At 39.2% G+C, this 27,697-nt stretch overlaps 1 protein-coding gene and 1 pseudogene across 2 annotated transcripts in view; one reads left to right on the top strand and one right to left on the bottom strand.

The window, feature by feature from the left end:
- Klf8 (KLF transcription factor 8) overlaps positions 1-27,697 on the bottom strand; it is a 158,009-nt gene that overhangs the window by 87,207 nt on the left and 43,105 nt on the right. The window contains exon 2 of one of the 2 annotated variants that reach the window (XM_075957846.1): positions 21,489-21,540. The exons of the other annotated variant lie outside the window; for it this stretch is intronic. The gene's annotated coding sequence lies outside the window, so the exon portion shown is untranslated. The remainder of the gene's footprint in view (positions 1-21,488; positions 21,541-27,697) is intronic. 2 annotated transcript variants of the gene reach the window in all.
- On the top strand, positions 9,969-10,540 carry LOC142841736 (transmembrane protein 126A pseudogene; annotated as a pseudogene).

The following is a 27,697-nucleotide window of genomic DNA, read 5'->3' as shown; positions in this document are numbered from 1 at the left end:
ATAAGGGAGGGATAGTTAAATTCTAAAGATATTCTGAAAAAGTCAGAACCTTCTTTTAAAAGAATTAAAATGAAGTTACACTATAACAGGGTGGCAATCACCCCACTAGATACAATAGGCAAACAAAGAAAATCCTCACTACCAAGATAGGTTCCTTCTTTTAGAGTCATTGCCCAGAAAGCTTCCATGGACCCTTAAACGTTATAGGCTATTGTTAATGCTATTGGTTACCCTCCAGAATGAAACAGTAAGACCTGATTATTGAAGGCACCTCATACTTAAATCATAAAACAGAAAGAAGTCAAACTTGCAGTCAAATAGAAGCTTCTTCTCTGCTGGCTAACTTTCACAGTGCTGAAAGGTTCTACAAATGTTATCAGAGTTGAAAGGTAATAACCAGTCTTACCCAGCTGTGAATCCTGTGAGCAACAATATTTTCTGGTCTGGAAAGACATGTTCACTGGCATAAACATCATGGATGTAACCAACTACTTATTGATTGGGTTTAAGTCCCACTCAGAAAGAAGAGACCCATACTTGATACTGTTAACAGGACCAAGAACCTATAGCTTGATAGGTCATAGGTTATAGGGGGAGAAACTAGTACCATTACTCTGCTAAATGGACACAGTATTAAATCAACTCTTAATGGCTTAACATTATTATACCCATAGATAAATGCATTTTTCAACATAATCAGAGAAGTGTCTTCTTGCAGCAGATGCTGACTAACACAGAGAGTCACAATGAGTCAAGGTGCAGAGAATAAGAGACTGTAGAATCCTTAGCCCAAATGGGACATCTATATTATAGTCCCTCCTCCCAAGCCACAGAGATCATTTCAGAAGGGGAGGCAGAAAAAAAATAGGAGACAGGTATGGTGAACGACTACAAGCAAGCAGTGTTTCTTTGGACACAACCAAGCAATTGCACATAGGAACTCATGGCGGTTGTGACGGCATACACAAGAGCTATGAAAGCTCAAGCCAGACAAAATTCCAGCACGGTGAAGGAGGTGGGCATGAAGTCTCACCCCTCACTGAGCATATTTTGTCAGTTAACAGTTGCTAGGAGGAAAGTCAGTTTTCTTCAAGAACTTGGCCTCTGGTGAGTAATTCACATTTCAGGGGAAGGCCACACATTCAAGACCATATGGACAATACAAAATGAACTTGATAGTTTGTTTATAAAAGATGATTAAAAAGTCAGGTGTGTTGAGAAGGGGCATGAACCTGGAAGGAGTTGGGGAGGAAGGGGAATGAAAATGATGAAACTACATTGTACAAAATTCTTAAAGAATTAATAAAAATGTAAAAGAAAAAAATAGCAACAAAAAGAAAACAATCAGAACTGACAATATCCTAAAGACAGGACACTCATCACAGAATAATTAAAGCACTAAATATATAAAGCATATTGAAAGTAGTAAGAGAGAAAGAACTCACATACAATCAGATTAATAGCAGATAATTCATTAAAACTTTATAAGCCAGAATGGCTTAGAATGTTGTGCTTCAAGTTGGGAAAGACAACTGCCAACACAGGCTACTATACTCAAAAAACCAGCAAACTGTCACAATTGAAGGAAAAATAAAAACTTGGCACGACAAAAATAGACTACAGGAATTTATGACTACAAACCCAGCTTTACAGAAGATAACGGAAGGAATTCTTTGGACAGGAGAAAAAAACCAATTCCATCAGTGAGGCCACAGGAAAGAATAAACCATGGTAGAATAATAGTTAAGCAGGAAAGGAAGAGGGAAGAAAACCCTGCAGAATCAACAAAACAAAACCAGGAATCAGCACAAAGTTTTTTATGATAATTGTGAATATTAATGGTCTGAATTCCTCAACCAAATGACACAGAAAAGCAGATGGCATCAAAACCCAGGAACCATCTATTTGCTGTCCCCTAAAACATGCAGCTCACCACAAAAGACTGTCATTGCCATAGGATTAAAGGATGGGTAAAGGTGTTCCAGGACAAAGGAACTAGGAAACAAGCAGATGTCGCTAGAACTAATATCTGACAAAACATACATCTGAACAAAAGTAGTGAGAAAAGATAAAGTCACTTAACAGTGATTAAGGGGATAGTCCAGAGTATAATACAATCCAAGAATATATGTTGTATACATAGATGCATTCAATTTCATAAAAAATATTATTAAATGTAAAGTCACAGATTAGTGCTAGCACAAAAGTAATGAGAAGTTTATGTACCCCATTCTTATCAACTGACAAGTCTTTCCAACAAAAACTAAATGAGAAATAGACTAATTATTTCATGGGTCATACTGACCTAACAGACATCTAAAGAAGATTCCATCCAAACAGCACGGAATACATACTTATTTTCTCAGCAGTCAGTGGAAATTACTCTAAAACGGATCGTATATTAGGGCACCAAACAAGTGTCAACAAATATACAGGAAAATTGAAATAATTTGTTGTATTCTAGCTGATCATAACATAATACGACTATAAAATCAACAGCAAGAGAAACTCTTGAACATACATAAACATGTGACAATTAAATGGCACGCTAGGAAATAATGAACTGGTCCTAGAGGAAGTCACAAGTGAAACAGAAATTCTTAGAATCAAATGAAAATGAAAACACAACACACTGAAATGCGAGGAACACAATGAAAGCAGAGGCAAGTGCCTACAGAAAGCAATCTTCTTTGTGGTTGCTTCTGTGTTTCTGCTATGCTGCTGTGTCTACAGAGCCTCACTTCTCCCTGTGGGTGCATGTGGTATGTTTATAAGCAAACTTATTTAAATATTACATGATCATTAACCTTAAAAAAAGAAATCAGATATTGGGGCTGGAGAGATGGCTCAGCAGTTAAAAGCACAGGCTGCTCTTCCAGAGGACATGGGTTCAATTCCCAGCATCCACATGATAGCTCACAACTGTTATATATCCAGTTCCAGGATATCCAACACCCTCACACTGACAACCAAGCAGGTAAAACACCAATGCACACAAAAATAGAAAAATATTTTTAAAACTCAACTAGATCTCAAATAAATAATGTAATGATACACCTTGTGCCCTAGGAAAAAAACAAGCAAACTGCAAATCAATAGATGGAAAGTAATTCGAGATCAGAGAAGAAATTAATGAAATGAAAAAACTGATATAAAGAATCAAACAACTGATTCTTTCAAAAGAGAAGCGAGATTGAAATCAAAAGAGAGGAAAGTATGGATGGAAATAGAAAACACTATCCTGAGTGAGGTATCCCAGGCCCAAAAAGACGAACATGGGATGTACTCACTCATAATTGGTTTCTAGCCATAAATAGGGTTCATGGAGTCTACAATAGGCGAATCTAAAGAAGCTAAGTAAGAAGGTGAACCCAAGGAAAAACATATAGTTATCCTCTTGGATAAGGGAAGTAGACAAAATTGCCGGGGGGAAAAATGGGATCTTGGGGGTGGGGTGGGATGGGGGTTAGGGGAGATGGGGAGAGAAAAGGTAGAAGGGAAGGAGGGTGGACTTGGGGAAACAGGAGGATCGGGATAAAGGAAGGTTGGATAGGGGAGCACGGAACCACAATTCTTAGTTAAGGGACCCACTTTAGGGTGGGCAGGAGACTTGACCCTAGAGGGGCTCCCAGGTGCCCAAGCTGAGGTCCCCAGTTAGTTCCCTGGGCAGCTGAGGATAGGGAACCTGAAATGACCCTACCCTAGAGCAATACTGACGAATATATTGCATACCATCCTAGAACTTGCATCTGGCGATGGATGGAGATAGAGACAGAGACCCACACTGGAGCACTGGACTGAGCTCCCAAGGTCCCAATGAGGAGCAGAAGGAGTGAGAACATGAGCAAAGATGTCGGGACCACGAGGAGTGCACCCACCCACTGAGACAGTGGAGATGATCTACTGCGAGCTCACCAAGGCCAGCTGGACTGTTACCAGAAAAAGCATGGGATAAAACTGGACTCTCGGAACATGGCGAACAATGAGGGCTGATGAGACGCCAAGGACAATGGCACGCGGTTTTGATCCTATGCCATGTGCTGGCTTGGTGGGAGCCTAGCCAGTCTGGATGTTCACCTTCCTAGATATGGATGGAGGGGGGAGGACCTAGGACGTACCACAGGGCAGGGAACCCTGACAGCTCTCTGGACTGGAAAGGGAGGGGGAGAGGAGTGGGGGGAAGGGGAGAGGGGTGGGAGGAGGGGGAGAAGAGTGGGAGGAGGGGGAGAAGAGTGGGAGGAGGGGGAGGGAAATGGGAGGCTGGTGGGAGGAGGTGGAAATTTGTTTTTTTTTCTTTTCTTTATCCTCCTTTTATCAATAAAAAAATTAAAAAAAAAAGCCATATGCAACAATCAATAGAAAAAAAAAAGCCATATGCAACAATCAATAGAAAAAAAAAAAAAGAGAGGAAAGATCAAAATTAGAGATAAAAATGGAGCCATTAAAACAGATACCATTAAGATCCAGAAGATGTTAGGTCTTAGGTAAAAAAAAATGTATATTCTACTAAAATGGAAAATCTAAAACAAATGAATACATTTGTTAATACGTATGACGTACCAAAATCAAATCAAGATAAGATAAAAATGTAAACATCTCTGTAGGAAGCTGTAAGACATAAACATTAATCAAAAATCTTCCCAACCAGGGCTGGAGAGATGGCTCAGTGGTTAAGAGCACTGGTTGCTCTTCCAAAGGACCAAGGTTCAATTCCCAGCACCCACATGGCAGCTCACAACAGTCTGTAACTCCAGTTCCAGAGAATTTAACACCCTCACACAGATATACATGCAGGCAAAACACCAAGGCACATAAAATATACATAAATAAATAATAAATAAGAATCTTCTGTGACAAGATTGGTTTAAAAAAAAAGAAAAAATCTTCTTAACCAATAAAGTCCAGTCCCAAATGAATTCAGTAGTGAACTTTATCAGATGTTCAAAGAACTAACACCAATGCTTTTCACAGTACTCCATAAAACGGAAAAGAACGGAACAGTACCATTTTTTTAAAACCAAAACCTGGTAAAAACACAACACAACACAGAGTGGGGGGGGGATGAAAATTACAGACCAATTTCTCAAGTAAACATTCATGTGAAAATTCTCAAAAAAAATACTTTTTCAGTTCCAGTCCAGCTGGCCTTGGTGAGCCACTAGATCAGCCACTGGACTTTCTGAATCTGGCTGACAAGGAGGGCTGACTGAGAAGTCAAGAACAATGGCACTGGGTTTTGATCCTACTGCAGGTACTGGCTTTGAGGGAGCCTAGTCTGTTTAGCTGCGCACCTTCCTGGACCTGGATAGAGGGGGGGAAGGTCCTTGGACTTCCCACAGGGCAGGGAACCCTGACTGCTCTTCAGACTGGGAGGGGAGGGAGGGGTGAGGAGGGAGGGGAGAGAAAGGGAAATGGGAGGTGGGGAGGAGTCGGAAATTTTTAATAAGAAAAAATACTTGCAAACCAAATACGAGAACACCATTTACCGTGCTAAAGTTAGGTTAACTCCAGAGATGAAGGAATGGTGAAAGAGACATGATCAGTAAGTGTTATAAATCATACAAAGGAACTCAACAATAGAAAGCACAATCATCATCCCAATGGACACACAGAAATAATTTTGACCAAATCCAATATTCCTTCATGTTAAAAGTCTTGAAGAAATCCAGAATAGGAGAAATGTTATTTCAACATAACAAATGGTATATGCAACAAACCTATAGTTAAGATTATACTAAATGGGAAAACTCAAAGCATTCCCACTAATACAGAAGGCAAGGAAAGAGTTCCACCTTCTGAACCTTTATTTAATATAGTACTTTAAGCCTTAACTAGAGCAGTAAGACAATAGAAGTAAATTAAAGGACTCCAACTAGGAAAGGAAGGAGTCCAAGTATCCTTCATTGTAAATGACATGACCTTATATATAAGAGCCAGTAAAGACTCCACCAGAAAACGCTAAGATCTGATAAATGCTTTAGGAGAAGTGGCAGGATGTGTACTTGCCATAAAACCCAGTATCCTTCCTATATACCAATAACAAACATACTGAGAAAAAAAATCAGGAAAACAATACAATAGTGTACAAAAGTTACAATAGTGTAAACAAAATACCAGAGAGCAAACCCAACCAAGAAAGTGAAAAACTTCTACAATGAAAACTTGAAAAGACTGACGAAAGAAATTAAAGAATTAAAGAATACACCACGGATTATAAAAGCCAAAATTGTGAAAATGGACAGCCTATCAAACAAAATCTATAGATTTAACACAACTCCAATAAAAACTCAGTGAAATTCTTCACAGAAACAGAGGGGGAAAACATAAAATTCCTGCGGCACCACAAAAGACTTCAGATAGCGCAAACAACAGTCCTGAAGAGTAAGCACATGCCAGAGATAACGTCCCCGATTTCACTGTACTGCAGACCCAGTTTAATAAAGGCAGCATGGTGCTGGTGCAAAGACAGGCGCAGGGTAGGAAAACAGCATAAGGGACCCAGATAAAAGGACAGGCAACTACTGCCGCCAGTTTTTTGACGAGGATGCCAAAATACATGTTGGAGGAAATATACCATCTTCAACAAGTACTGCTGGGGAAAGTGGGTATCTGCATGAGGAAGAACGACATTAGATACGTATCACTCATCCCCCACAAAAGATCAACGCAAAGTGGATTAAGGAAATTTAAATAAGACCTTAAACTCTGAAACTGCTGGAGGAGGACAGTACACTTCAAGAGATAGGGGCAGTTAAGGACTTCAGGAATAGGATCTGATCACTCAGGAAATAATGCCGAAAATGAACAAATGGCATCTCCTAAAATCAAAAGGCTTCTGCACATCAGATGCAACAATGAATTAATATCTAGAACATACAAAGAACTCAAGGAACTTTAATCCCAGTACTCTGGAGGCAGAGATAGGCAGATTTTTGTGAGTCCGAGGCCAGCCTGGCCTACAGAGCGAGTTCCAGGACAGTCAGCTACAGCCTGTCTCAAGCAAAAACAAACAAGAAGAATTCAAGAAACTAAACATCAAGAAGACACACAACCCAATCAAAGTCACTGTTTTGTTGAGGTGCAGGGGTATAGCTCAGTGGTAAAGATTTGACTGCAAATTCACTATTTTGTTGAACGTATTTAAGAGATCTAATAGATTTCCTGGGTATTCCTTGGGGCGTTTTAAGTGAAGATTATATCATTTAGATTCTTCATTTTTTACTTAGATGCTCTTTCTTTCATTTTCCTTGCCTCATTACTCTAGCTAAGATGTCAAGCACTACAGTGAGGAAAAACACACTTTATTCATGATTCTGAAGAAATGTTCCCAGTTCATCAGAATGTTTACCATGGGTTTGGGATATATATAGCCTTTATTATATTGGGTATGACCATTCTTTTCTTAATTATTTCAGGCCTTTTATCATGAAGAGAAACTTCATGAATTCTCAAATTAATCTTCCGCATCTATCAAAATTATATATATATATACAAGTCCATAGTTACGTGATAGACTATGTTTACTGATAGCCATTTTAAAGTATCCTTGCAAACCTGGAGTGAAATTATGTCAATTGTGGTATATGATTTTTAATAGATTGTTGAATTCAGTTTGCAAATGTTTTACTGAGCACCGTTATTTCCATGGTTGCAAAATTCTTTCTTCTTCTTTTGTTTATAAGATGTTTTTTCAGCTATCTTTTGAAATGCTGCTTTAATGCCCATAAATTGCTCTAGTTTGTGCTTATCTTGGAGAGTCTTGGCTTCTCTGTTTATTTTAAAGGATAGCATCTGCTGGACAGAGTAACCATGATTAGCAGTTCTATGCACTCAGGCTTGAAATGCACCGCATGCTTTCTTGGCCCTTAGGCTTTCTGCTGAGAAGTCTGATGTGATTCTGATAAGTTTACCTTTAGAAATAACCTGGCAGTGCTCTCTCACGGCTTTTAATAATTAACATTATCATTCTCTTATATACACAGATTAAAACTATGCAGCCAGTTACTGTTTAGGTTAGCATGCAAAGCTGGAATTTACTGTCATCTTCATACACATGTTGTTCTCATTAATTCTTCTTCCCTATCGCTCCCCCAACCCCCGTGCTCCCCACACATGTCTCCAGATGGTTTCCTTTCTCCGCTTAGCTCCTCCTTCTTTCCTAGTACTGTACTCCATTACCCTATTTTCACCTCTTCCTCCCCTCTCATGATTCTCTTTATAGTTTTGTTTGGTTTTTTGTTTTTGTTTTTCAAGACAGGTTTTCTCTGTGTGGTTCCAGCTGGCCTCGATCTGCCTGCCTCTGCCTTCCAAGTGCTGGGATGAAAGCTCTGCACCACTACTGCTGGCAATGCTCTGTCCAGTTTTCTTGCCTATAAAAACAGTCATATACAGAAAATACATATTTATATAAATTTTGATTTAGGCTTTCTTTTTTAGTTTTTCAAGACAGGATTTCTCTGTGTAGCCCTAGCTGTCCTGGACACCACTCTGTGTGCCTCCACTGCCTGGATAAAGAAAAATATTTTGTTTACTTTTTTGTTCTCCTCTCATACATTTCAACTACAGCATCCCCTCCCTTCATTCATCCCAGTCTCCACCACCTTCCCTCTTCCCCAGATCCACTGCTCTCTTATTTCCCTTCAGAAACATTCATCTATTCTATGTTTACGCGTGTTTTGCCTGCAAGAGTACATGTGCCTAAGTGTCCTGTGCTGACGGAAGTCAGAAGAGGGCATCAGATTTCCTGAAACTGCAGTTATAGTTACGAGATACCCTGCGACTGCTGGGAATCAAAACTAGGACTCTTCAAGAGCAAGAGTTGCTCTTAACCACTGAGCCATCTCTGAAGCCACTATGCAAAACTTGAGATCTAAGCTTGTGGAGTCATTAGGTTCTTCTTTTCCCTTCCCTCTGATCCTATCCTTATCTGACTAGTCAAGAGATGGTGACAACTCTATCTCGCATGCCTGGTACATATATAAAGAATCCTGTCTACAGGGTTATTAGCTGACGCTAAGCTACCTTCATCTCTTCCCTACGCTAGACCCTCAATTCATCCGTCAGTTCCACTGTACTGCATTCTTTGTGGGACAGACAGATCTTTAAAAATCCCATTAATGGCTGGGGAAGGGAATTAGCTTTTAAAGTACTTGCCATGCAGCAAGGAGACTAGAGTTTGGAACTCCAGAACCCATGTAAATGCCAGGTGGGCAGAGTAGTCCACCTAGAATTCCAGGCCTGTGGAAATGGAGAAAAGGGGTCCCCAGAGCAAGGGGGCTCGTTTAATTAGCCTGAACAGCAAACTCTGCGGATCAATAAAAGGTCCTACCTCAAAGACTAAAGTGGAAGAGCAATAAAGGGAGATTCCTGACATCAACCTCAGACCTCTACATGTACCTGTGTGTGTGTGTGTGTGTGTGTGTGTGTGTGTGTGTGTGTGTGCGCGCGCACACACACACGATATATACATGAAATGGAGAAAGGACAAGAAGAATTATAACAGCTTATACTACCCATTGGTCATTACTATCCAGTACTTCCAACTAAAATAAGTTTATGTATGACCAGTTTGTGGGGCCACTGGCAGTGGGATCAGGATTTATCCCTAATGCATGAACTGACTTTTTGGAGCTCATTGCCAGGGCAAGGATACCTGGCTCAACCAGAAGAACCTTGGTCCTGCCTCACGTGACACGCCCTATTTTGTTGATTTCCCATGGGAGGCCCCACCCTCTCTGAGGGGTGGGGTGGGGAAAAAGTGGGAAGAGTGGGAGATTGGGAGGGAGAAGCAACTGGGATTGGTATGTAAAATAAGATTGTTTTAAAAATAAAAAGGAGGGGTCACGTGTCAGCCAAAGACAAAGCCCAGGCTACCGGAGGGAAGGTTGTGGTGAAACCCGACCCAGGAAACTCTGGGCAAATACCAGTGGCTGGGAGGAGGGCGGAAGGTGCTGCAGGAGCGGTCCAAGATGGAAGATCAGAAACAAACTATCAAAGAAGACCTAATATCTGATATCATATCCAGAAAAATTAAACAACTTCCAGAATCAGAAAGGTATCTGTTTGAACATGGATCTGCATATATTGGACTTAAAGCTGCTTTCAGTGGCCTAATAGCAAACGGTCTTTTTCGGAGCAGCCTGCCCATGACACAAGCTTCTAGCTTACCAATGGCCTTGATGCCATTTATGACAGTGAGTCTGTCTTATGCAAGTTTTGTAAGTTTACCTTTGAGTACAGGTGACTTGAACTGTGAGACCTGGGCCATGACCCAGAATGCACTAGTGGGTTTTGGTATGGGTAGTTATATCCTATCCTTTTGGCTATACCTGTGAATGGAGGCCTGGCTGCCAGGTATGGCTCAAGCCCTCTACTACAGAAAGGAAACATCTTAAATGACTGGATTACAGTTTGTAAGCCTGTCTGTAGAAAGATATTTCCCATTGTACTTCAGACTGTTTTTGCAGCATACCTTGGGTGTAGACAATATAAACTCATAAAGGCCTTTCAGCTACCTGAACCTGGCTCAGAAATTCATTGACTTGAAGCAAATATTACAACAAAAATAAAATAATCCGTCTCTTATATTAAAAAATAAATACATAAATAATAAAAAGGAAAAATGTATCCGTATAACATCTATAAAAAATTTGTAATACTGTGGAAAAAAATAAGAAAAGCCTAATACTGTCTAACCTACTACCTCCTCAAAGTTAAATCCTTCTCTAATGTGTTTCTTCATTTAGGAGGCTCCAGGTACTTGTGTATTTTGGGTCTTTGCCACATACCCTCTTTCATCTCTACTTCAGGGCCTTCCCAGCAGCTATTCTTTCTTACAATAGCCTCATCTCAGTTTTGCATGGCACTACAGCTAAGGAATCGCTCTCCACTGTCACCTTGATGCTGTGTGTGTGTGTGTGTGTGTGTGTGTGTGTGTGTCATAGTGTCTAATCATATAGGAAAATTATTATTATAAACGTGGTCTTTTTCCCTTCATTCCAATTATTCAATCTCCACAAGGGAGATGATTTCTGGGTACTATATGCCTATTGCTAACAGTATTTAAGACAAAGTAGACACGATAAATGATTTCTACGTAATTAATCAGGGAATAAAAAAATTTGCTGTGTCCTAAGTATTGACAAAGTCTGACATGTACTTCACTGGTGATAAATGAGATGATGTTAGTTGGCAACAGATGAATTATTTTTAATGATCACTTTGATGCATTAGCACAAAATATTGCTGGCATATTCAATACATATGTACACGTACACACACACACACAATCACTGACAAGAAAATAAAAAGTCACTAACATTGTTATATTTTGTTGTTTCGAGACAAGGTTTCTCTACGTATCGGCCCTGGCTGTCCTGGAACTACCTCTGTAGACCAGTCTGACCTTGAACTCACAGAGAACTGCCTGCCTCAGCCCAGTGCTGGGGATTAAGGGCGTGCACCGTCACAGCCCAGGAACGCCCAGGAAAAATTTTTAAGAACCAACAAAAGAATACCAGGAAAGTACACTAATTCAAGCACATTAAACATAGCACATGAGTCAAAGAATCAATCAAATGAGAAATTTAAGACTTATTAAAACTATTAATAAAAATTTAAAAAAATGGCATACCAAAACCTCTGGGACACAATAAAAGTAGTCTTATAGGCAAAATTTATTTCTCTACGCTCCTAAATTTAAAAAATCAGAACACACAAATAAATGACTTAATAGAACAACTCAAGAATTTGGAAAATGAGAACAAACCAAACCCAAGTCCAGTAGCTGGCAAGAAATAATAAAAACCAGAGCAGAAACTAATGAAAAATAAAGAATACAATAAAAAAAGTCGAAGAGCAGGTTTTTTGCAGAAATAAACAGAATTGGCAAAACTTTGCCCCAACTAAACAAAAGAAACAGAATTATACACTGTATTAGTCAGGGTTCTCTAGAGTAACAGAACTTATAGAATGAATATATATATATGTATATATATGTGTATATATATACATATATATATATATATGGTGGGATTTATCAGAATCAGAATGACTTACAGCTAATCCAACAGTGGTTACCTATGAACAGAAGGTCCTAGAATCCCGTAATTGTTCAGTCCATGAGGCTGGACGTCTCCGCTGGTCTTCAGTCTATGCTGGAATCCCTAAGAGGTAGGCTTCAATGCCAGTAAAGAAAGTGAACTGCTTTCAGTATAAGACCAAGCAGACAAAGAGCGGAAAGCTTCCTTCTTCCAAGGCCTTTATAAGGGCTTCCAGCAGAAGGTGTGGTCCAGATAAGGCAGACCTTCCCAGCTTCAAAAGATCAGAATTAAAGGCGTGTCTTCCTAAGTCAAAGATCTGAACTAAAAGTGGATCTTCCTACCTCAAATGAAGCAAAAGTCCCTCACCGGTGTGCCTTTCATTTGGGGGTTTTAGTTCTTTCCAGATGTAGTCAAGTTGAAAACTGAGAATAGCCATCACAGACACTACAGCAATCTAGAATGTTGTAAGTGAACACTCGAAAACCTGTATTCCATTAAGGTGGAAAATCTAAAGGAAAGGGAAAGTTTTCTAGATTCATCCAAAGTGAAATGAGAACTCCACAACCTAAAGAGACACAGAACAAATAATAGGATCAAACGAGAAAAAAAAAAACCCACTTGATTGCAAAGCCAGTCCTAGATGGGTCCACGGCAGAATCCTACCAGACTTTCAATGAAGATTTACAATCAGTGCTTCTTAAATTACTTTTATTTTTTTGGCTGTGAGCCTAGCCTTTAACAGCTGAGCCACCTCTCCAGACAATTAATTTTAAGAACCAGAACAGAAGGAGCACTTCTGAACTCCTTCTAAGCCACTGTTACTTTACTATGAAAACCAGGAAGACACAACAAATAGAAAATTACAGGCCAATACCCTGATGAATAAGAAGATGCAAAAATCAAAAAAAAAGATTTGCAAACCAAATACATATGTAAGAAAGATCATCTGTCACAAACATATTGGTTTTATACTAGAGATGCAGGGGTGATTCAATGTATGTAAGCCAATAAATCTAATAAAACATGTAAATGGACTTAAACATAAAAATCACATGATCATCTCCCAATAATTTTCTGAAAAAAAAATCTTTGATTAAAATTCAACATGCTTTCATGATTAAAAAAAAAAGTCCTAGAGACTAGGATCGGAGGAAACATACTTCAAGATTATAAAGACTATATATGATAAACCCGCAACCAATATCATCCTAGTGGAGGAAAGCTTGAAGCAATCCCATTAAGATCAGGAGTGGGACGATGCGGTCCACCATCCCCACTCCTTTTCAATATAGTGCTTAGAGCACGAGCAGCAGCACCAAGGCAGGAGAAGGAAACTTGAGGTACTAACATGGAAAAAAGGATATCAAATTATCCCTATTTGCAAACAATACACTGTTATAAGAGATTTCAACATTTCCACCAGAAAACAACTAGAAATAATCGACAATTTAAACAAAGGGCTGAATACAAAATCAACTTTAAAAAAAATCGGTAAAATTCTATACACCAGCAAGAAGGAATAGCTAGGAAATGAAAACAACCTAATGTCCTTCAACTGAACGAACAGATAAAGAAAAGCTGGTGCATATACCTAAAGGAGTGCTATTCAGCAGGGAAGAAAAATAAAATCATGAAATTTTCAGGTAAATGTACAGAACTAGAAAATAACATATTGAATGAGGTGACCCAGGCTGAGAAAGACAAACAGCACATTTTCTCACATCCATGGTTCCTAGTTCCGAATCCTCAGATGAGGGTTTAGATTCTAGTGTACCTGCATAACCTAGGAAAGTAAAAGGAGGCTGTGGGGGCAGGCTAGAGAGGGGAATCACAGGATACAAGTGATATCCTGGGGGATATGGGAAGATAGGGAGGGAAATTTTAATTGGGGAGATGGTGGAACACTAATACAGGAGAGATAAGAGATAATAATGACAAGGACGTTTGTAAATGCTTTAAGAAATCATATTATATTCACCTATAATTACATATAATACACACAAACACACACGGAGAGAGAGATTTTGGCTGACTTTAAATGCAGTTACACCACTTTGGGTGGCAATACCAAATCCTACAGCCAGGTATAGGAAACCTTCCTTCAAGCTGTTGGTGAAGGGAGTTCAAGAGACTCCCAAAACAAAATACAATATTGCCATTGGTTGACTCCCAGAAGTTGAAGATAAGACCCTATTGCTGAAGAAATCTCACACTTTGGCCACAGGACATGGAGCAACCTAGGTGGCTCTGGCCCAGTAATAGTCTCTCTGAGGACTAACTAATACAAGCTGCCAACAGAAGAAAGTAATCAATTGTCCTACACCACTGTAACCTAAGTAAGCTACGAAGCACAACAATGATCAGGACAGAAAGATATCCCTAAGGGGTGCAAAAGTGGCACCCATATCTTGGCAGTTACCAACAGCTATCTGATTGGACTTAAGGGTCCACTCTATGGTGCGAGGGGAGGAACATCTGGTACTAGAAAACTAGCCAACCACTCATGGCTATTGAGGACATAGATCTCAGAGAAGAGTCTACTAATGTCGCTTTCCAAACCAGTATAACTCATTTCGGAGGAGGGTGCAGAAAGAAAGTAAAAGCCAGAGGATCAAGAAATCTGCTGCAAGTTTGTGCTTTCTAGATATGACAGAGAATCTATACCCAGGAAATCACAACAGCATGCCTGCTTAAGACAAGCCTGACCAAAGACAACATCAATTGACATGCCAATGTGAATGGGGGAAATTACACAGTTCCTTTATCCCCAGATGAAGAGTTACTCATAGCCAGGAGGTAGTGGCACACTCCTTTCAAGCAATTGGGAGGCAGAGGTGGGCTGACCACTGTGAGTTTGGGGCCAGCCTGGTCTACAAAGTGGGTTCCAGAACAGCCAAAGCTGTAACACAGAGAAACTCTGTCTCAAAAAACAAAAGACTACTCAGAAAGGGAGGATTGGTCTTCTCCAGAGTTGCGCGCCCTAAATGGTCATCCAATCCCAAGTAGTCAAACCTAAAAACATACATATTCAAACAACACTAAACATACTCAGCAGGTTGCATTTATATACTTAATCACTTACATACATGTAACAAAAATAAAAGAAAATGACATATATGATTAAATAAGAATTATTAAAATATTAGTAAGATATTATACTGCAAAATATCTGGAGATCATAATAATATGTATTTTAAAAATGTGTCAAATAGATATAAGAAATCATGAATGAAGGGTTAATTAGGTCTGAGTTCTTCCTGAGGAGCTATAGGTAGTTAGTTGTTATGCAGCTCACTGGTTCAGCCCCTAGAAGTTGCTCTTGCTCATGCAAGGAACCCTAATTAAATGCAGTGGGCGACAAAAAAAAAACACGTGAACAAAAGCAGGGGAACTTGTCAGAAAGAAGGGATTCTGTGGGAGGGGGGGAGGATAAGAGAATAGTGAAAGTAATTATATACCTATAAAACTTCGAAAGAATAAATCAGAGTTTCCAAACAGGTGGCTCCGGTGGCATGAGTTTAAACTGAGGTCTCTATTCTAGTCCATTAACTGACAAGTCTGGTTTGTGGCAGCGCATGCTCTTTTTATTATCTCATCTTCTAGTACAACTTGAAACAAGGTGCCATGATAGTTCAAGTACTATGATTAATTTATTTATTGTTAAGGATCCCTTTGGTTTCCATATGAATTTTAAGATTGTTTTGCTTATTTATATGAAAACTAGCATTGAAATTTTGAAGGGGATTGCTCTGAATCTGTTGGTACCATTGGTAGGATAGCCATTTTAACAGTATTATTACTGCTAATATATTTTTTCATCTTCCAGTGCAGTGTTTCTCAACTTGCACTAGAAGGTCATGATCCCTTTGGAATGGCATACTGGATATCTTACATATTAGATATTTATATTAACAACAGTAGCAAACTTATAGTTATGATGTAGTAATAAATAATTTTATGTCTAGGAGTCACCACAACATGAAGAACTGTATTAAAAAGTTGCAGAATTAGGAAGGTTGAAAATGACTGTTCTAGTGTCTTCTTCAATTTCTTTCTTTAATGTTTTATATGTTCCTTTATAGAGGTCTTTCATTTCTGATCAAGGGCTGTTACTTTTTGCTTTATATATACACTTTAGGCAATTATAAGTAAGCTGATTTTTCTGATTTCTTTCTCTGTGTGTCTGTTATTACTATATAGGAAAGTCAACAATATATAGCCTTTGTTATGTTGAATTATATTCTTTCTATTCTTAGTCTCTTTGTGACTTTCATCATAAGGGGATGTTGATTTTTATAAAAATCCTTTTTAGAGGGGATCACGCATTTCTGACACTGTATGCCTTTTTGTTCTGTTTTGACTTCATGTCTCTTAAATGCCTTGCAACATATCATCTTAATTCCTTTGTTTCTTTTACTGATTTTTAAATATATTTGGTAATTTACAGAAGTTTTACTCCTATAAATTCCAATTCCTTCCCTCATCGTTTGTTGTTTAAGTATATTGCATGTATTGCATGTTCATCAATATTCCTGTAGACATCACTTTCCCCAAATTATCTTAAGTACTTTTATTAACCTATTCTTTAACTGAATACTGAATATATCACTTTGGCTGTACATGATAAATCTTTCTCTGACTCTTCAGACAAATTTCCCTGGGTGTAGAGTATTGAACACGGAGAAGATCTCAGTCAGAACCAATAGAAGACACATTTGCACATGAGGCATTCCAAAAGGCTGCCACAAAAGTTAAATAATGACAGTTTTTTGGGAATGGAACTTTAGAGAACTGACAACCCCATTCTTCCCTTGCTAGTGGGTGCCAAATTTCTGCTTTCACTGAATGCAGCTGGAGAAGAGAAATGGGAATGAGATGAATTATAATTATAAACTCACAGCTCTTATCAAAAGATTTTTTTCTTAAATAAATGCTCCACAAGCCCACATGAGACCGATCTTGGCCCTCTACATTTGTGAGACAGTTGTATTGCTTGGTCTACTTGTGGGACTCCTAGCAGTGGGAGGAAAGGCTGTCTCTAATGCTTTGGCTGGCTTTGGGGAACCTATTCCTTATACTGGGTTGCCTTGTCCAGTCTTAATACAAGGGGAGGTACTTAGTGTTACTGCAACTCGATATGCCATGTTTTGTTAATATCCATGGGAGGCCTGCTCCTTTCTGAACAGAAACAGAGGAGGAATGGATTGGGAGGCAGAGGTGAGGCAGGGGTGAGGGAAATACAAGAAGGGCAGGGAGGGAGAACTATACTCGAGATGTAAAATCCATTAATTAATTTAATTTTAAAAAATGCTTCATGGATTTTTGCAAGCCTCAGGCTATTCCTAGTATACTAAAAACATCTATTATGATTTTGTCCTGTATTCTTAATTTTTTATATATGAGTGACATTTTATACAGGTCCTTGTTCCAACATTTTCATTGATAACAATCAAGTTACAACATTCTTAAATTTTATGTATAATATTTATATAATCACCTGTGAGGTTTTGCTCTTTACATTTATTCTAATGACTACAACGGCTTTGAAGTTTTAATAAGATCCATTGTTTTACTCCATGTTTCTCTGCATGAGGTTCTTTGGGACCTCAATACTCCAATTTTTATTGTCCTGAATAAGGCCACAAAAGTGTATTTTGAGGATTATCCTGAATATGTACAAGGTATCCACTTGGTCAAACTCTGTGCCAAGGTGGGGAGATCATAAGTTCAGGTGCACATATGAAGCTGGATTCCACACTTTCATTGGAAGATAACTACCGTACCTACTCAGCTATTAAACAATATCTCAAAACTCTGTATTCATGAAGATGTAACTCAATTCTGCAATCTCTGTCATTTAAATGACAAAAAATGTAAATGGAGAAATAGTTTTTCACACAGGGAAAATAGAGAAATAGTTTTCACATATCAGTAAAGTCACATGAGAGATGTATGTGGGAGCATTGACTATACATGTGTGTAACCTGTAGGATAACTCAATTATTTTATATATACCCATGAGAAATAAGTATGCGTGCAACAAAAAACTACCTATTAAAGTATAAACTCATACAGCAAAACTCAAGACTGCACACAGTTCACATATCCATGAAATGTGTAATAATAACTAAATTATGGTATAGATATACAATGGAAATTTATGATAATATAAAAATAAATACAATGCAATATTATATACCAATGTAAAAGAAGCAAACCACTGGTACATACAACATCATCAATGAATCATAAAACCTTGAGAGAAATAAGCTAAACATAAATGAGTATATACCACATGGTGTCATTTAGATTTTATACACACACACACACACACACACACACACACACACACACATATACAGACAGTGCTAATAAATGATGCTAGAAATCTGCGTAGTGGTTTTCTGTGGGATACAGAAGCTAACCGTGGGTAGTGGAAACTTTTGGAAGTCCAGTCATTTTCTGTTTTGTCTGATGTGGTTTATAGGCGCATGTTCAGTTTAGGAGGCTCGCTACAGCTGTACATGTTTCTGTACTCACACTTCTCTTTACTAAAATGAACTATTGGCAAACCAGACTAACCTACATATTCTGACTCCAGAAAGGAAGGATTTGGGACAAAGGAAATAATGTTGATGGGGGTACTGTGATGTGGAAAAGCACCCTACGTTCTTGCAACGGTGACTGATTCAGTGGGGCTGGAGCTCAGTTATATCAACAGGTAAGAGATATGAGGCAGAGAAAGTTTTTTTTTATTTCTGGAATAAAATAAATGTATTTAAGAAAGTAAAATACTAATTCATATATTTACTAACATAGGCCATAACATGAACATAGGTTAACATTCCAGTACACTATATCATATATACTTTGGAACAAAATGTTGCAGTCAGGTACTATAACCATATGCTAGAATTGTTCTTCATTTGGTAACTTGTACCATTCTATTCCATTATCCAAGGCAAAAACTTAGGAGTCACTTTCACTTCCTCCTTGCCCCAAACTGACCAACTACTCAACCTTGTTGATACCAACTTGCCTCATTTGTATCTTCCATTGGTGTCTACTACCATAGGTTAGGCCCTACTTTTCACTTTGGAAATCAACCATAAATACCCCACTACTATTACTGTTTTCTCTCTGTCTCTGTGTCTCTTTCTCCTATTCTACCCATGCCCCACAATGATATAGCAAATGCTTCAAAAAGACCAAAATCCTTAGCATGTTGTATGGTGTGGGAAGTCCTTCTGTCTATGTGTTGATTTTATTGGTTAATGAATAAAAAAAACTGGCTTGGCCTATAGCATGGGAGGAGGAAGGTGGAGTTAGGAGAAGCCATGGATCCACTGCCTGAGACAGACACTGGGAACCTCAGCTGGTAAGCCATAGCCATGTGGCAATACACAAATTAATGGAGATGGGTAAAATTAAGATGTAAGAGTTAGCCAATAAGAAGTTAGAGCTAATGGGCCAAGCAGTGTTTTAATTACTATAGTTTCTGTGTGATTATTTTGGGGACTGGGAACTAACTAGCAGCCTTCTCCAACATGCTCTTTACTATCATTCACAGTATTTCTGATTGGAGTATTATTGTCTTCTTTAAATAAAGCTTTATTAATATCCTTTTTTTTTAAAGAGAGAGAGAGAGAGAGAGAGAACCTGAGTTTTTTTTTTAAATATTTATTTATTTATTATGTATACAATGTTCTGTCTGTGTGTATGCCGGCAGGCCAGAAGAGGGCACCAGACCTCATTACAGATGGTTGTGAGCCACCATGTGGTTGCTGGGAATTGAACTCAGGACCTTTGGAAGAGCAGGCAATGCTCTTACCCTCTGAGCCATCTCTCCAGCCCCCTATTAATATCCTTTTAAATAGCACGTTCAGCTAAAAATGTACAGATTTCAATTATCTTTAAAATTCTATTTACAGTGCTAAGAATAAGAGAGTGAGTGCTCGGCCCTAAACCAGACATCTAATTAACCCCAACATAAGAAACCTCATGGAGCATTGCAGAAGAGCAAGCAGAAAGAATACAAGAGCCAGATGCTAAGGGAGGAGTGAAGTGAAATGCTGTCTTTGGACATGACATGGCTATCACAATAATGAACTCACAGGAGTTGTGGGTTACCTACACAAGCTCTACACAAGATCAAACCAGGCAAAATTCCTGAATATACGAGGTAGAGGATCTCCAGGACCCATTCCTTACTCTGGGGCTATTGGCAATGGATAGTTGTTGGTGCGGGATGGAACTCATCTTTTTGTTGTTGTTGTTGTTGTTTGTTTTGTTTTTTGAAACAAGGTTTCTCTGTACCTTTGGAGCCTATTCTGGAACTAGCTCTTGTGACCAGGCTGGCCTCGAACTCACAGAGGTCTGCCTGCCTCTGCCTCCGAAGTGCTGGGATTAAAGGTATACACCACTACCACCCGGCTGGAGCTCATTCTTTTTACGGATATGACCATTGGTAAATTTCCCATGCTCCAGTGGGTGGCTCCACATCCATATACATATGGGCAGCACTAACTGAACTTAGTGGATTATTTTTAAAAAGACATGAAGTTCAAAAGGGAAATGAGGGAAGTAGAGGGAAGAAAAGTAGGTGGATATGATCATATTTTATCATAGACATGCATGAAATTCTCAAAATTAAAGAAAAATTTAAATATACTTTGGAAGTTCCTTTTATTTCATGCATGTAGAATTCTAGACCGACAGGCCATGCCAAAAAATATAACAGATGAATGTCAATCAAGATAACCCAAAAACCTTAAAAATTGACAGCAATAAGCAATTTGATGGGAAAGCAGTACATTTCATAGCTAGATGCTCTTAGTACTCTTGCCAAAATAAAACAAAATTGCAAAATATCAACCATGGATTTAACAAAGATACATTCTCCAAGAGAAATGGTAGCAGACCATCTCCAGGGATGGCACTATACATGAAATAGACTACCAAGATTTGGTTACATTTACAACATTTGGCACTAAGTTTTCCATTGCAGCTACAAGATTAACTGCCACGCACAACTGTATATTATTAATGCTTATGATGCTGACAAGTTATTTCTTTTCATTCTGTAAGATACAGACAGAATCAAAGCAAGATCGGTTTCCAGAAATGACCAAAACACATAGCAAACAGAACCTGTTAGAACAAAGGCGGTTAAAGTCCCTGTTCAAATCACTGAAGTTCAATGAGAAGTTGTTTCTTCAAAACACTAAGAGATTGGAGAGATAGCTTAGCAGTTAAGAGCACTGGCTGCTCTTCCAGAGGATCTGGGTTCAATCCTCAGCCTCAACACTGCCATCTATAACTCCAGTTTCAGGGGATCCAATGCCCTCTTCTGCCCTCTGGCACACACGTGGTACAGACACACATGTAGCAAAATACCCACACATATAATTAAAATAAAGATGAAAAATATAAAGAGCAAGATCCTACCTATGACAAATCAGTGCTGCAGAATCACCTGCTGACCGTGGGCTTCAACTTGCTGCAAAAAGAGAACTGTGATTATCATCCATAACCTCAGCAAGAACCAGAAGCAGAGGCTTTGAGAGAAGCAGAGCCTACACAAGGTGGACATCCACTGATATGGTACTGGCCATGGACATATTAAAGCACATGGCTTTCCTGAGTGACATAAAGACCATGATGGATACTAAGAAAATAACCAGTTTAGGGCTTCTCTTGCTGAACAGCCGCGTAGCCCACATCCAGATCCCCCCAGACTGTGGTATACTCTACAGAACTCAGTGACCTCCCCCCAGTCACTGGAGCTGGTAACACCAGGGAACTGACCACACTATGGCAAAATTCCTCCAGCAGAGAGATTAGGAACTGACCAGGCCCATGGGCAGCAAGCACATTATCTCCATGGAGAAGTCTCAGGTGGCTTTCACACGTACATCGCACACCTGCCCTGGCAGATGTGGGAAGACCTCTCCCACCCGGATGCCCAGGTGTCTTGGACATATAGAAAGAGATCTGTAGGACTAGCCCTATGACACCATTCACCAGAGCTCCCTTAGCACCTGGGGGCGCAAGGGACCAGCTGGCGCCAGACAGGAAATTCCATTTTGATTTGACATTAAAAAAGGAGGAAAGGGAAAATGCATTGGAAGCTCAGGATTGCCCAGGGCTGCTAAAAACATCCTTGGTTCCAGAAGAGATCATTGTCTCAGTTGAGAAACCATCCAGGGTCAAAGGCTATGACTGGAGTGGTAAAGGTAGAAGATGATTAGAGGTAGGCGGAAACTGCAGGCTGTGGCAGCCCCCCAGTCTTAGAAGGCTCCTTCTGCAGATCTTGAAACCCCATACATACCAGGAGCAGCTGTAGGCCTCCTAGGCTTCTATTCCATGAAGACCCCTAAGCTACTATCTTATTGGCAAAAACCAGCCTGTTTTGCCTACTTGTGAATAGCAAGCAATTATACAGATAACCTAGAACCTACATCCATTATCCTTGGGCCATTTCTACGCCCTCCTCCCTCAGTCTACTACTGACCTCTTTCCCTGCTGCCTCAAAACTCCAGGCCATCCTAAGAATAACGAAAGCGGAAAAGTGAAAAAAATGTATCCAGGGCAAATGTTATGCTAGTTTTCTAAGTCAGCTCAGGCAAGCAGTCATGCCTACAATTCTTAGTATATGCATGGCTGAAAAAGAATTCGTCCTAAATTCAGATCTACAGATTCCTAAAAGTTGTAAATTTGCTATGTACATACACAACATACACTCCTTTCTCTATTTTCCTCATATCTCTACCTTGTATTCATCTTGAAATGTATATACAACACAGACATTCACACACATCCTAAATATTACATGGACTTTCTGATAGGCAACACAACTTGCCCTATAAAAATGGTTCAATTTCATAAAAAACAGTAAAATGATTAATGTTACCATGGCTTGAAGAATGAGAGAAAATAAAGAGGGACAAACAAATTTTTAGGGTATGGATCTATTCCGGAAGATGCTAGCATGGTTAATACTCCTATGTGTCTATCAATACTTACAGGTTCGTGAAAGTGGCAGAGTTCATAATGCTACATCAATACTGCAATCACTGTATTGGTTGGTTCAGTACTTGCAACAAGTACTACACAGCAATGTAGGATGCAAATGACAGTGAAACTGTAGTGGAGCAGGGATATGCTACATGATCAGTTTTTCTCTAAATCCATAGGAAAGTGGGCATGGGCAGCTGCAAATCCACATCACAAGGCTCCACTGAGGTCAGAGAAGACCCAGGGAAGTGCTTCTCCTTAAACACACTGGTCCTTCAAGGATAGTTAGTTGAATGAGCAAAGAATGGACACATAACTAACAGTAAGGCCTGGGAGCTGATAATTTTGAAGCACAGCAATGGGCTTGCCTGAGATCAGTGGCTACCTACCATATGCTAAAGGTCATAAGCCCCATCACACACAAAGGCACCATAGAAGACCAAGGAAAGACAGAGTTGCTACAGATCCAAACTATATGTGAAACCAAGGACCCTATACACTTCCATGGGAAGAAAGCACAGAAATCCATCCTGGCTGTAGAAGCTGTGGTCAAAGTGAGATACTGCAAGACCTATGCAGACTTGTTGCTAATTCCACTAAGGTTAGCGAGGGTCTTCATGCTCCCCTCCCTAACACAGGACAGATCCAGACAGAGCATCAACAAGGGACCTGAGAACTACACTGCTCAACCTAGTACAGCTGTGCCAAAAACGCAAGCCAAATGCCAACCATGTTAACTCCACTGGGGCAATAAATAACCCGAATCTGATCTTACAGGTTTGAACTGCAATTACAAACTGTACCTTCTTCATCAGTGCAATTTGCTGCATGAAAGAAACACCACAGGGAAGGAAAAAATTTAAACATATTCCACCAAACCATATCTACTAATGTGATCATTGTACTTTAAATGTATTTTATTATACTTTGTCTTAGCTTTTCTGTTAATATTTTATTTCTTAAAACAGTTTAATGTTTTACTTTCATTCTTGTATAAATATCTCATAGTCTGCCCATCACTGGGCTGCGTGTGCTCTGTATTTCTCAAGCCAGCCTACTGTGCAGTGTCTACAATGCTACTCTGCTCACTTTCTTTCCCTCTCGTTCCTCCTTCTTTTCCTCCTCCTCTCTTCCCTACTGCCTTAGGGTTTCTATTGCTGTGAAGAGACACCATGGCCACAGCCACTCTTATATGGGGGCTGGCATACAAATTCAGAGGTTTAGTCCATTATAGTCATGGTGGCATGCAGGCAAACACGGTGCTGGAGAAGGGGCCAACAGTTCTACATCTGGCTACATCTACATCTCTGTAGGTGCAGGAAGAGAGTGCCACTGGACCTGGCTGGGGCTTCCGAAATCCCAAAATGCACTCCAAGTGACAGACTTCCTTTAACAAAGCCATGCCTATACCAATAAGGCCACCCCTCCTATTAGTGCCACTCCCTTTGAGCCTATTGGGCTCATTTGCATTCACACCTCCACACCTACCTTCCTCTTCTCTTTACTTCTTAACTATAATATTCCATAGCTTCATTAATCCCTAAAACCTATGGGCCTTAACAGTACCCCAATTTTCCCCTCCCACCTGATACTTTTCTTACCTTAGTTTTTTTCATAGCTGTTAAAATATTAACTCTTATCCTTACCATGTCTACTTCTCTTAGGCTCCAAGCACTTTAAATAATAATAACTATTATTATCTACTATATTATTGTTGTTGTTATTGTTGTTGATGTTGCTACTATTATGTGTGCATGTGATACATGGGGAGGATGCGCATGCCATAATGCACACATGGAGGTCAGAGGACATCTTTCTGAGCCAATTCTCGCCTTCCACCTTTATGAGCATTCCGGGGATCAAGCTCAGGTCATCAAGCACTTCATGCACTGGACCATCCTGCTGGCCCTTCCCTCTTTCTCTCAGTCATTTCTATTCTAGTATAATATTCTACCTCTCACAGCTAGAGAAGTTAAAAGAAGCACTGTATTTGCATAGTGAGCCTAGTCAGTAGTAGTGCTTTTCCTAAGTTAATTCACTCTGGGAGTAATACACAAGTAATATACCTTGAATATGGATGGAATGACAAACTTCTGAACACTTCAACTCTACCATAACCCCACACCACTCAAATACTGTCAATAATTCAAATGAAAATTAAAACTAATCTAAAACTCCAAGCGAAGAAAACCCACATATGTGTAAATCCCAATGAACTAACATAATAAATAAAAAAAAATTGAGGCTTGTGACACACACTCCTGAAAATACCAATTGAACGTGAACAACTTCCAAAAACAGTGAAACCAATGACGTCTCAAAGAATTGCAAAGAATGATTGGGAACGTTTGATAAAATCAAAGGGATACAAATAAACTAAAAACTCAAAGCGAATACAAAGTAAAAACTGACTTTAGAAAATCAATATGGGATATAAAGCAGGATTCCATGCCAATAAAATACTAAAACAATATAATTTAAAATTTAAAAATGCAAAACTCAGTAAGTCTAATTTAAAAAACTCAGCAGGAAGTCTTACCAATAAAATGGCTCAAGCAAAAGAGAAGTTATCAGAAATGTAGGAAAAAAATATATGAATTAGGACATTCAGACACTGACAAAGACAAAACAAATGAGAACAGAACATAGGAACTTGGAAGAACACCATTAAAAGATCAAATTTACTCATCCTGGAGATGGAAGAACAACAGACCTAAGGCACAAAAATATATATTCAATTAAATGGAGCACTTGATACCCCAAATATATTTTTCTTCCTAGAGATTTAGACAATACAAGTTTCTATGAATATCAAACCATTAAATTTGGAGTGACTATCCTAATTCACCTTTAATTATTTGCTGTATTTTCCTTTTGTGGTTGTTGGTCTTTACTGTCAATTTAAGAGGATTTAGGATTAACCTAAGAGACTGTGAGGACATTTCAGGGAAGGCTACCTGTGTGGAGAAGAGCCATTCTGAAGTTGAAATCACATCTCAGTGACAAGGTTGAGGGAAAACTTGCTGCCTTTCTGACAGTTCCTCTTGATGAACGCAGGAAAGCCTAACTACCACTGCCATCTTCTGATGCTGCAGGAGCACAGCATCCACCATGTACTATCTCCGACAGCCTCCGCGGGCCTTCTAAGATGTACGGTTAGCGCTGTTTAACATATAATATACACTACACATAATGTACACTACGCATTATATACATATATACACACATATATAATATTCTACTGTTACAGAACTCTAATACAGCTTTTCCTCCAACACACACACTCATATTCCCAAGAGTGAACTCCAAGCCTTTCGCATCACAGCAACCAAGAGCTATGACAAAGACGGGTTGCTTTTCTCTCTTCAAAGCAGCATATTTCTACTTGCAGTTAATAGCACAGAAATTAAAATTAAGAAAAAGAAATAAAGAGCTCAAAAATTTAAAAGAGACTGCTAACAGTAGAGAAAGGGGTAAAGCAAAAATGCAAATAGAATTCTATCCTTTCACTCAAAATGAACACAAGTTTCAGTTACTTTTGTTAGTTGTTAAAAGAAAAAAGAATCTTTCTGTGGCCTCAGAGATGGCTCAGAGGTTAAGAGCACTGGCTATTCTCCCAAAGGATCGAGGTTTGATTCCCAGCACCCACAGTCATACACACACACACACACAATTAATCCTCTTTCTTTTACTGTGAACTGACGAGAGAACTAAAGAAAGGATCAATATCTAACTTTAAGGTGAACTGTCATTCCACTTAAGGTTGTCACAGCCAGCAATGCTGATTACAGTGGCGCACACCTGTCATCTCAGTACACCTCTGAGGCAAGAGGCTGACAATTCTGAGGTCAGCATGCCTTATATGGTGAGATCTAGTTTGACGTAGGCAATAAAGATCCAGTATCTACAGAAACCCCAACAATTATGACACTAATATATTCACTAATGCCTATAAGAATTCAACCCTTCACTAGCAAATGTACACCACCAGCATTTTCATTCTCAACATTACCCATAATCCACTGGGGAGCAACTTGCTCATTTTTCATTTGAGAGTAATTATGACTATAGCCCAACACTCTGGCTCATGTCACTCACAGACCCACTGATGTACCCTACACTACGTGTCCCTATTCTCCTCCCTTATACCAGACACACACACATCCTTCTTTTTGTCCAAAATGTTTACTGTGTCCTTTACTTTCTCCAAAGCAAAATGAATGTTTTCATTGCTGGCCGGTAGCTCCAAACAGGGCAAGGAAGGAGACTGTATTCTGAACTTACTGCCATTATACTTCAAAATCTAATTTTACCTTCATTATACCATCTTCACAGCAAGTAACACCAACGTCACGACCTGTAAGTTTGGTAGGTCCCACTAGTAGCCCTAAATGACACAGCCTGAATATCTGTGAGCTTGGTAGGTCCCACTAGTAGCTCCATCTGCTTCTGTGTTGTAGGAAAGTAATAACAAAAAATGAAAATGTATTCTTATGAGTCTTGCTGTTATTTCTTTCAGTCAAGTCTCCGACTTGAGACTGGGGGAGTAAATGGATTTCTAGACTAGGCACTGTTGTATTTTCCAGAATAGAAAGCTCATTCTCGAGTTTAAAGCAAACGTTAATCTTTATGAACATTTG

The sequence above is a fragment of the Microtus pennsylvanicus genome, chromosome X (assembly GCF_037038515.1).
Source record: "Microtus pennsylvanicus isolate mMicPen1 chromosome X, mMicPen1.hap1, whole genome shotgun sequence".
Lineage (NCBI taxonomy): Eukaryota > Metazoa > Chordata > Mammalia > Rodentia > Cricetidae > Microtus > Microtus pennsylvanicus.
The sequence above is the reverse complement of the archived record's forward strand: the minus strand, read 5'-3'. Positions and strand labels throughout refer to the sequence as shown.